Here is a 10,975-nt window from a genome sequence, read left to right as displayed (position 1 = left end):
TCCTCAAAATTAACTAGATGGATTTGCCAGACAACATACTATATCATGATATACTGACACGCACCGATGTACAAGCACTATTACACAACATTGTGCCTCTGTTTTAAAGATTCTGATTAGCAGCGCTGAAGATTTACTACTGTACAAAGCACAGATGCTGCCCTGGCACATTGTTTTCTCCACCTCTCAGGTTTTATGGGAAATAATAATCATCCAGATGAGCTCCAGCTGAGGCATAAGTTGCAGAATAATAAAGGGATATTAAACCTATTGAAATAATTAAGAAATGAATGTAAGATAGATTAGTGACAATGCCACAGTAGATGAACATGTACAATGTGCAGCTCAGTGGAAATGTGAACTTTACACTAATTTTTACTGTATTGAGTACATTATCACTTTTACATTTACTCTGTTACTACTTTGTGTACATGCTTTGGATTTACCTACGAGTTTCTGAAATTGCTACTGTTCTACGTATTTTCTTATTTACTTTTCCCATATATTTTGTGTAAGTGTTTGGGGTAAACCTAGCTCTCTACTTTCAGAAGTTTGTTTGGTAAGATTAACACCCAGGATGTATTAAGAACAGTGCTTACAGAGTGTTGTATGGTCATGATTCTAGTAGTAACAAGAGCAGTTGAGAGTCACCATATGACTTTGAAATGGATCTCTGTGGAAAAATAAAGACAATTTGTGGAAGAGAGAACCTGCTGGTGCTCTCAGCTGGCAACCATCACAGGGGCTTTGTTGTTTGACTTGTTGTTCTGTGGGGAAATCATGCTATGTAGCATCTCACCCAGTGCACCAGCTGAGAAGCCCTGAGCAACAGGCAATAGGTTGTAATCCTGGTGCGAGGTTAAAACTATGGTATTAGCATTCAAGTAATGTTACCCAAGCAATGCATCAATGTTACAAAAGCCAGGACTGTAAGTGGCAGCAAGGGCAGAGTTAAAATGTCTTTCTTCATTTCTCCTCAGAGGTGACTGGTGTATTGTATGTAGCAAACACTGTTCTGCAGCAGGTGCAGGAACAAGCTGCACAGTCTGGACTGAACCAAACGTTCACAAAAAGACAAGTAATCACGATCAAGTGTCTAATTGTTTATTGTTGAATTATGATGTGCCACAGAGGATTGGGAGAGAAATAATGTTAAGGGCCAAAACAACTAATACATAATGACACTGACTGTGCACTAAAAAGCACATACATTTTTATTTATTTTGAGCACATTTGTTGTTTATAGCGGTGTTTTAAAACATATGAAATCACATGTACTATATATTTTTTATGGTTATTTTGATTTCTGTTTAGGCGTTCATGATTATATCCTTCAGTGTCAGTCATGTTTAATTCCATTTTTGTTAAAATTTCCACTTTCATAAAACTTTAGAAAGTGTACGAGGAATTTATTTACATAAAAAATGTGTATGTTTCACATTAAAATACAGTACACTCAACAGTTTCAACCGACATACGCAAGTGAAGGGATTTCAAACATTTCATCAAAAGCTTGTCAAGAACATTGGAGTAACTTTACAAAAATCAATATGATTTGTCACTTTTACTTCAACACTGGTACCACTTGTCTACTTTAGATCATATCCAGTCAGTCTAACCATACCTGATCTTCATTCTCGGACTTTGATTTACCATATTTTTTTGGATTACAAGGCGCAATATCAATGAACGGGTCTGTTTTCATACATAAACTGCACCAGATTAAGGTGCATTAAGTTCTGTTTCACTTAATGCACCTTAATCTGGTGCAGTTTATGTAGTCAAACTTTATTCAACTCATTCGCAATAACTCTTATTATTGTTCAGTTGTAACACATAAAATACAAAACAGTACACTCAATACAAAACTATACACATTTTTGAGCATCGTGTACCACATAAAATCGGTTTTAGGTCAGTAAGCACAACCACATATACATAAGGTGCCATCGATTATAAGGCTCACTATCGATTTTTGAAAAAATTAAGGATTTCTATTGTGCCCTGTAGTCTGAAAAATACAGTATGTATTTATTTATTTTCTTCCCTCATTATTTTTTTCAGTCATTAGTTTGATGATACTTCTCTGTTTGAAGACTTACCCAGTGGATTTGCGATCATTTGTATTGCACTGTGGGCTTCAAATGATAAAACTCATAACTCAAAAGCAAGCATTAGATTATTTTGATGATCACAGTTTTGGACCTTTGAAACTGGAGTCCGCTTGTTTGTCCATAAAGACCACACTGGCCTAGAAATGAGGACTTTTGAGATTTTAGCTCTGGAACTGGGACAGACAGACTGTATTTATAGAATGTGCTCTATTTCCATTATTTGAGTATTCATCTCATTGACATTTTATTATTATGATTATTATTATTTTACACAGCACAAATGAATTAAATCCAACTGGGGACTAAGTGACCTCACAGTGGTAGAAAAACAATCTTGTCTTTGAAATACCACAATCGAATACTTAAGTAAAACAACAAAGTTATGTGGTTTAAAAAAGGCAATGATTACTTTTTAAAGAAACATACACACATACTGTACACAACAAATATTCTACCACAGTAGTAGAATCAAATATGTTGGTCAAGGTGGGATTTTGTACTGGTTCATATTGTGTATATATATAAAATTGTCAATATCATACACAGTGAAATTGAAAACAGTGGTTAAGTAAGCACAGATTTACAGCAAATTAAACTTTTGTTTCTAATTATTATTCAATGATTTAGAACGTGACATGTTCCAGAATTTTACTTTAAATATTAATTTAAAAAAATAATATTTTTATATGTAAAACAAAGTTGGCCAGGTGTGTCTGATATTGATGCTTTCATTCCTGATTGGTTTATGTTGGTCTTCTCCTCTTACATTACTACATGTTTGGATGCATACAGAATCCTAATGTTTATTTTGAGGTATTGTTTTCTGTATATAGATATACATATTTGTAGTAAATATATAAATATATATTCTGTAAATGAATTTTCAGGAGTAAACTCTGATGTGTAAAAACGCTCGCAGGGTCTTCTTGTCACCCACTTGTCTATCAATGCCCCTGTGATTTTGTGACTGTGGTTTTTTTTTTTTTCTTGCACAGCTGGGTGGATTTTGTGTTTCAGCCTCTACTTTTGTCCATTTTTAGAATTTACTAGTCTTTTAATAAGCACATCCTCCTCCTTGTTTCCTTCTGTTTCTGAAGTTATTTAGTTTTAAAGTTTCGTCCACCTAATGCTGTTGCAATGTTATGAATATTCAGTGTGCCATCTATAGAAAATGTTTCTATCCCACCAATGTCACTTTACATTCTACATTTTGAGGACCTCTAGTATGCTATATGTTCTCGAGTACTTTCTGTTTTTACTTACCTCGGCCTTTGTTTATTTTTAACAAAATGGGGCAATACTGGTTAAAGGTGTAGCAATATCACATCCTGGCCCCAGGAGTGTTTAATTATGTTTGAGAAGAAGAAGGAAAAAAAAAGAAAATCAAACAAAAATAAGTTTGCATGGGCTGAATTTTTCATCTAAATCACTTGCACAGACAAAGCAAGTACTTTTCTGGCTTGATAAGAACTTTAATCTTTTCAAGAAGTCCCTTTTTCTGTAAAAAAAATAAAATAAAATAAAAATGTTTTTTTCTTTTATTCATGAGCTCTTCACAGGACTTTTGGGGCCCATTACCATGACTACTTTGTGATGTGAAAAGTGCCACCAAAATCATCATCATGAAATATTTTCACTGTAGCAGATGTGTCGGCACCAATTAAGCAGTGAGTTAAAATCGTAAGAACGCATATTTCTCAGAAATGACACTGAATGGTTTATTAAATCGTAAACATGATTACAAAAGATTTGTGGCTGTGTTCTAAAATCAGCTTCCCTTGCATCACTTGTTTGAATTGCAGCAGATTTAAACCGAGTTCCTTATTTCTGCAGGACGTGAGCCAAAATCATGACTGTTTAAATCTTGTTTTATGATACTATTGTGTAGTTTAATGACAATAATTAATGGGATATTGTTTTAAAAAGTCAGATTTTTAACTAATATGAAATTTGTATTATTTAAAGTGTCATCTATTTATATATTTACAGCATATTTGTGTGCTTTAAGTTTATTGTACAGTTAGAAACACTAGCTTTTACATCAGATGATTTTGGTGGCAACTCTGTATTTTACCAGTTCAAGCATTTATATGTGTATTTGAGATTTGGAGTAGCTCCTCTGAGGTTATTTGACCTGTTCATCAATGTACACTCAAGTTTGGAAGAAAGCTTACCCTGTCATTAAACCATCAGTTCTTTGTACTGACTCATTAGATTGATTGACAGCCAAGTTTTATAGGGTGAACTTTGTCGCATTAACAATTTTACGTTGCTTTGAATTGACATGTTTCCTCCAGCTAGAACATTTAAATACATATTCCTCTGTTTTGGTACATGAATCTGTCAAAAGTATATTTTTAATTCAATATGAATAAAGACCAGTCAATATTTACATATGAATTGTGTTTTGTGTGTGTTGTGTGTTTTCCTAAGTAGAAATCTGATGACTCGCTCCTAACCTTGATTTAACGTGCAAAAGTTACATTTGGACTTTTGCGTGACTCTTAGTTAGACAGATACTTAATGTGCATTTTAGGATGGTATTTTACCAGTCTAAATAATTACCATATTTTTGGTGTATAAGTTACATTTATTAGGCATCACCACTGACCCATTGCATTTATTATGTGTTTATTTAATGGTCAAAACAGCTTCATTCCACCTGGGCGGTGCCATCCATCCATCGCAGCCGGAGCCGCTAGCTCTCCAGTGTTGAAGCGAACGCGCACGGGAGGACTCGCTGTTGCAGTTCTTCGAAATTTAACAAGAATAACTTAAAAACAATTATTTGTTTGCTCGACATTGTAGCCAAGGTGTGTCTCAGTTTAACTTTGCCTTAAAAAAAGGAACTTTAACGGTCAAAACAGTTTAATTTCGTCTGGGCAGCGCAGCGTCATCCATCCATCAATCGTGGCCGGAGCCGCCAGCTCTCCAGCATTCCTCCACCTGCACCAGCTGAATGAAGCAAGAAATTTAAAGTGAGTCGAAAGTTATGTTATGAATATGGAGAAAAAAAAATGTATATAAGTTGCTTCGGCGTATAAGTCACAGGACTGACAAATCTATGCAAAAAACTGACTTATACGCCGGAAAATACGGTACTTAATTTTTTTTTTTTTTAAAGAGCATGCACATGAAATAAATCCTTAACTTTTAAATTATGTATTAATATATATATATATATATATATATATATATATATATATATATATATATTCCAATAATTTTGCACTCTTTCTTCAACTCCACCTAATTAAAGACTAGTAGAAGAGGTCATTCCAGTCATCTGCAAAACTCACTTTTCTTCTCTTTTTCAATGAAAGAAACTGCAAGATCGTTTCCTCTTGGAGTCACTAAAGTAAGTTTCAATCAACTTTAATTCAGTTTGATTTTTGGACTTCTGTCAAACTGATTGACTTTGTGGGGTTGTTTTAATCACATCCTTGATGGGACTTTGTAATATTTCCTGTTCAATCAGGTAGTTTTTAGCGCCCTTTGCATTACTTTGTTTAAAATGTCAGTTCACTCTCAAGTGGTTTGCCCAGACACCTGGGAACGTTGCATTTCCTGTTGACACAGCATGATATCTTCATTCTAAGATGTTTCAGAATGGCTCACCATTCAACAGATTATGCTTTAAGGTGGAGAGATTCACACAGATGCTCCTCTCCCTTCAGCAAAACTTCAGATCTTTGGCTATTTCTCCCATACAGCAGCAGTATCCCTTTGTCACACACAAGCTTGAACACATGTTGTAAAATCACACAGGAGCTCCAATAATAAAGTGTCACCGCTCTGACACTTGCTCCTGTATGATAGATGCATCTCTTTTTGAGTTGATGACATTTTATGGCATTATCATCAGAAATCCAATAACAAGATTAGCATCTTGGAGCCTTCTCCCCATGCAAAGTTAAATCACCTGCCTTTAAATGGTAATAGAGTGGGATCGAAACAATCTGTCACTGCCTGTCCTCTCATTCTCACACGCCCACTCCCCTGACAAACTGTAAGGATTTTTACCTGATATGAGCAATGATCGGCAGAGCTGAATGCAAATTACCTTAAAGGTCCTTGGGTGAATCGATTGACACCTCTCAAGAAATAAAAGTGACTGCTCAAGTTTGACAGAACATAATATCTCACTGCAGGGTTTTACTTCTACATGCAGACATTTAAATAAAGGCTAATGAAAACTTGTTTAAATACAAATATTAGGGACTGACGGAGAACTAGGAATTTGCTTGCTGCTGCAGGGTCTTTATGTTTGTTGTGCTAAATGTCATTCAATATCAACAACTTATTTTTTCTGAAGGTTTTGCTGTCTTATTTGAGGTTACTGCGAGGTCACAAAAACTAAGACATGGAGCCTTGAATTAGATTTTACATCCTGTTGACATTTCACCAATGCATGTCGCTTTGCGGCAATCACATTAACTGATGTAATCACAGCCGTTTAATGATGTAAAAATAAAACAAAATAAAAAAAAGCAGAAGAGCTCTAAAAAACTTGTTTCTGTTGTTTTCGCTGTTTGGCATTGTTATCTCTTTTTCTCAGAGAGCTTCTGCTGAGGGTAGCTGCCTCCAAATCCCAGCATGTTGGAAGTCTTTGATTAAATGGACTGTACAAAGCCCACTAAGCGGTGCACAATCCCCCTTGAGAGCTTTCATTATAACTAGCATATTGGATTCTCTTCGAAGCCTGTCTGACTCTGGAGGGCACAGTCTCTCCAGGAATGAACACACAGGGCATCGTAAGAGACAAAATGTGACCAAACAGGAACTCCAGGGGGATTTTTAACGAATCTGTTTTCTTACTATGCACACAATATGCATCGAGTTTGATGATGGTAAATGGTAAATGGAGCTTACTTCTATAGCGCCTTCCAGCCCCCTATGAGGGGCCCCAAGGCGCTTTACAGTACCAGCCATCCACCCATTCACACGCACATTCATACACCGGTGGCGGTAGGCTGCCATGCAAGGCGCCATCCAGTCCCACCGGGAGCAACTCGGGGTTAAGTGTCTTGCCCAGGGACACAACGGCACATGGTGTGGGAAGTCGGGATTCGAACCTCCAACCTTCCGATCAGAGGTCGGCTGCCTAATGATGACATTACCAAAACCTCAAGTGTGTGGAGTGAGGCCAAGAAACAAGGCTGTGTGTGCATCTGTATTTTAAAGGTGGGTCCCATCACACCGCAAGCATTTTTTTTTTGCCACATAGGAGGAATTTCAATCAGTCGATCAATCAACTTTATTTACTGTATACCCTTGGGTAGATTTGGTTATAGTGAGGTTAGTCAGGTTTCTTGCCAAACAAGAAACTTGACATAAGCTTTGTTTACACAATTAATCGGATTAAATGGCCATTCAGAATAAAAAATGTGTCATGTAATAATAATAATAATAATAATGTGTATGTATTGTCAACATTGTTTGTTCCCATACAATGGAGCAATTGGCTCTCTGCATTTAACCCATCCACCACCAGGTGGAGCAGTGGGCGACTTCTGGAGGCGCTCGGGTAGCAACTGGGGATGGGGTGTCCTGCTCAGAGACACCACGAGATATACAATGACCAGGGATCAAACCCAGGACATTCACGTCCTGAGTTGGCTGACCTGCCCCTGCAACATCTGTAAATGCCCCATTCGGATCATTCTTTGTTAATTCAGCTCGATCCTAAATGAGTTGTAATCAGAATGAGACAGGTGGTTGTTTTCCGATCGTGGAAAACTGACCTGACTGTGCATGTGCAACCTATGTCTACCTCGCCTATTTTCACCTGGATAGATGCTAATATGTCAGGGAAGCAAAACTGGTTGGTGAGCGACACATTTCTACTAGAAACTTTGAAAGAGCTCAAAATGATCTGTATTACCTGTAGCTCTATCAGGGAGTGCAGTAACGTCTCCGCCGTTATTAAAACCTGGCACGGGTCCATTTTGGGCGCTCAGGTTTGTTTACGTCCATCCCAGAAGAAAACCGGAAGTAGAACTTCTTCTTCTGTGTTTTTTTTTTTTTTTTAAGGAGAGTTTACCACTCTGTGCATGTCAGTACTTATATTCTGAATAAAAACCTGCTGCATGTAAATGCTCATCGTGAACGAATTGTGCCCATGTAAACGATACATTTGAATTATTTATAATCTAAAAATTTTTAAATTCGGTCAAATAATTTTGCACATGTAAACATAGCTATAGACACACAATCAGTATATATATGTATGTATATATATATATATATATATATATATATATATATATATATATAACATGATTCAAAAATGATTTTAAAAATGGCCCAGTGCTATACAATGCTAAGTTGAATTTTGGAAGCTCATGACAACAAGAACAAAACTGGTTTTATACTGTTTAGTTTTACGTCTGGGAATCAAATATCTGCGTCCTGATGGGAGGAGCCTGAAGTTTGTACAAGGATTCTGGGCTTAGCTGCATCTCACCCGTCAACTTACTGGACTATTTGGTTCAAGCAGTTCTTGTTTTAAAGAGTTAAAACACTAAACCAGGACACCAAGCGGTAAGACAAATCTGATTCAATAAAAGCTCGATAAAATAAAGTCAGCAAGATTCATACTTCCTTTAATGGGTTAATCCTTAATCCAACAGATCAGTCACAACATTTTGTTTATTCCTTTATTTCTTTACATCGGTGGTTGGTTGTAGTGCTACCATAAACAATAATTCCACTGTTTTTTCCCATGAGATGGGAAGTCAAAAATTCGTTCATGTCTTAAAGACAATTTCAATAACTATGAATGTGTTTCAAAAGTGTTTTAAATGGTTTTCTTGAAATCTGAACTTAAGCTGTAAAAATAAAAACATAAATAAAAAAAACACAGATGGCAAATAATATCAAGGTTCATGCTCAATTATCCAAGTAAAGAAATCCAACAATGTCCAGTCAGGTCATCTGGACAGTTTCTTTTTTGTTGTTGTTGAGAGTCGTTTTGCCCTCCAGCCGAAGAGCTTCATCAGTCTGAGGAGTCACAAACAAACTGTTTTCCCCACTAAGCAGTACACCCATACAGTGGACCAACCAGTTTGCTGGTGTTGAGATGGTTCCTGGTGCCATCATCTCCCCCCATCGACTCCTCCCAAGCAACTCAGCCAACTATAGCAAATAGTACTTAAATCAACACTGGTATAAGGATTTTTGTTGACATCAGTATCAAATTGTTGTCTCTTTCCATCAAATAACCTTAAAAAAAAGATATCCAAAGTGTGTACAATTACAGTATATGACAATATTGAATGGGTAAGGAGTTCCATAGCATCAACCGCTCATATTCCATTTAAGTTAATGATTTATTGTGCACATTAGGGTTTAATCACTAGTTAGGCAAGACTTGCACAGGCTGCTCACTTTGGCTGCGTTCAGATATTATCATTTCAAGCTTGGGAGGATCTGTAACTGTCCGGCATTTCACTAAGTACTGTTTGACAACACAAACATTAAGATTAATGCCATAATCCTCTTGATAATTTGCATACTGCTTGTGAAATACAGCTCATTTGATTAATGATGAATATGAGCTGCTCAGCATTTAGTGTTTATCCCTGGCTTTGTTAGGCAAAGCAATACTCATACGAAGACACTCCCACTGAAACTATGCTGGCACGTTAAATCAAAAAGTGGTTGGCACTTACTTTTTCTGTTCTTTCAAACTGAAAAATACAGTTTGGCAATTGTGCTTTTTTTTTTTTTTTTTAAGTTTGCCTGTACATGCAGCTGTGCCCATACTACTGCAAATATCTCCTTCACATTTCAGTTAGCATTTTACACCAGTCTGTCAACAGAAAGAAACATTTAAATGTAGTGGTTACCCTGAAGGCCATATTGTACAGTACTTGACATTACACCCACCCAGCACACACACTTTTTGCCCCACTCCCCTCAGGAAGGAGGTTAAGGAGCATTAAGTGTAGAACCACTAGACTGAGGAACAGCTTCTACCCTGAGGCTGTTAGACTCATGAATCTCTAACTAGAATAATCACTGTGAAAAACCATATCATGTTGCTGCTGATCTGTTTCATGTTGCTGCTGATCTGTTTCAATGTTGATGTGTTCATGCGTGCACATCCGCTCACACAGACTCATGTTCATGTTTGTGCTGATGTTCAATGTTTTATGAGTGCTTAGTGTATATTTAGTTGATGTTTTTCTTAGTTCATATCTTAGATGCTATTACTGTTTTTCTTATACATTTTATTGTCGGATGTAACTGGGACCCCGTGTACATAATTTCGCTCCACCACATGTACCACATGAGGTGCGAATGACAATAAAGAAACTCTGACTCTGACTCTGATTATTTTTCTTTCACAATATAAACTAGGTGGACAGGTGTTGGTGCTAATAACTCAAAACTTGATTGTTCAGGAGCTGCAGGAATGAGCTATGAAGAATATATCAGCAAACTTTACTTTTTTTTATTTACTTTGCGGTAACATTAAAATATAGTATGTAGTTGGATTAAAGAAATGTCTCGCCCTGTTTAAGTTTAGATTTTTGTCCTTGTTAGTTGTTGTAGGAAAAACAAAACAAAAAATTACAATAATCAAAGTGCACTTTCTGTGCTAGTTTCTTTCCATATTGTTGATGCGGTGTCATAAATTTGTTTTGAAGTAAATTAGTGTTAATGTCATATTTCAAATATTTGCTACACGATAGCAACATGAGATTTTAGACATAGTTGTATAATAACTTGTGTTCACACTCTGTGTCAAGTTAAACTGACTTACAAGCATGCACATAGACAACTGTGTACATCACTCGGATGTTGTCATTCATCATTTTATATTAAACATATGTGTTATCATACATACAGTATGT

The sequence above is a fragment of the Nematolebias whitei genome, chromosome 13 (genome assembly GCF_014905685.2).
Source record: "Nematolebias whitei isolate Nwh7 chromosome 13, NemWhi1, whole genome shotgun sequence".
NCBI classification, from domain to species: domain Eukaryota; kingdom Metazoa; phylum Chordata; class Actinopteri; order Cyprinodontiformes; family Rivulidae; genus Nematolebias; species Nematolebias whitei.
The sequence above is the reverse complement of the archived record's forward strand: the minus strand, read 5'-3'. Positions refer to the sequence as shown.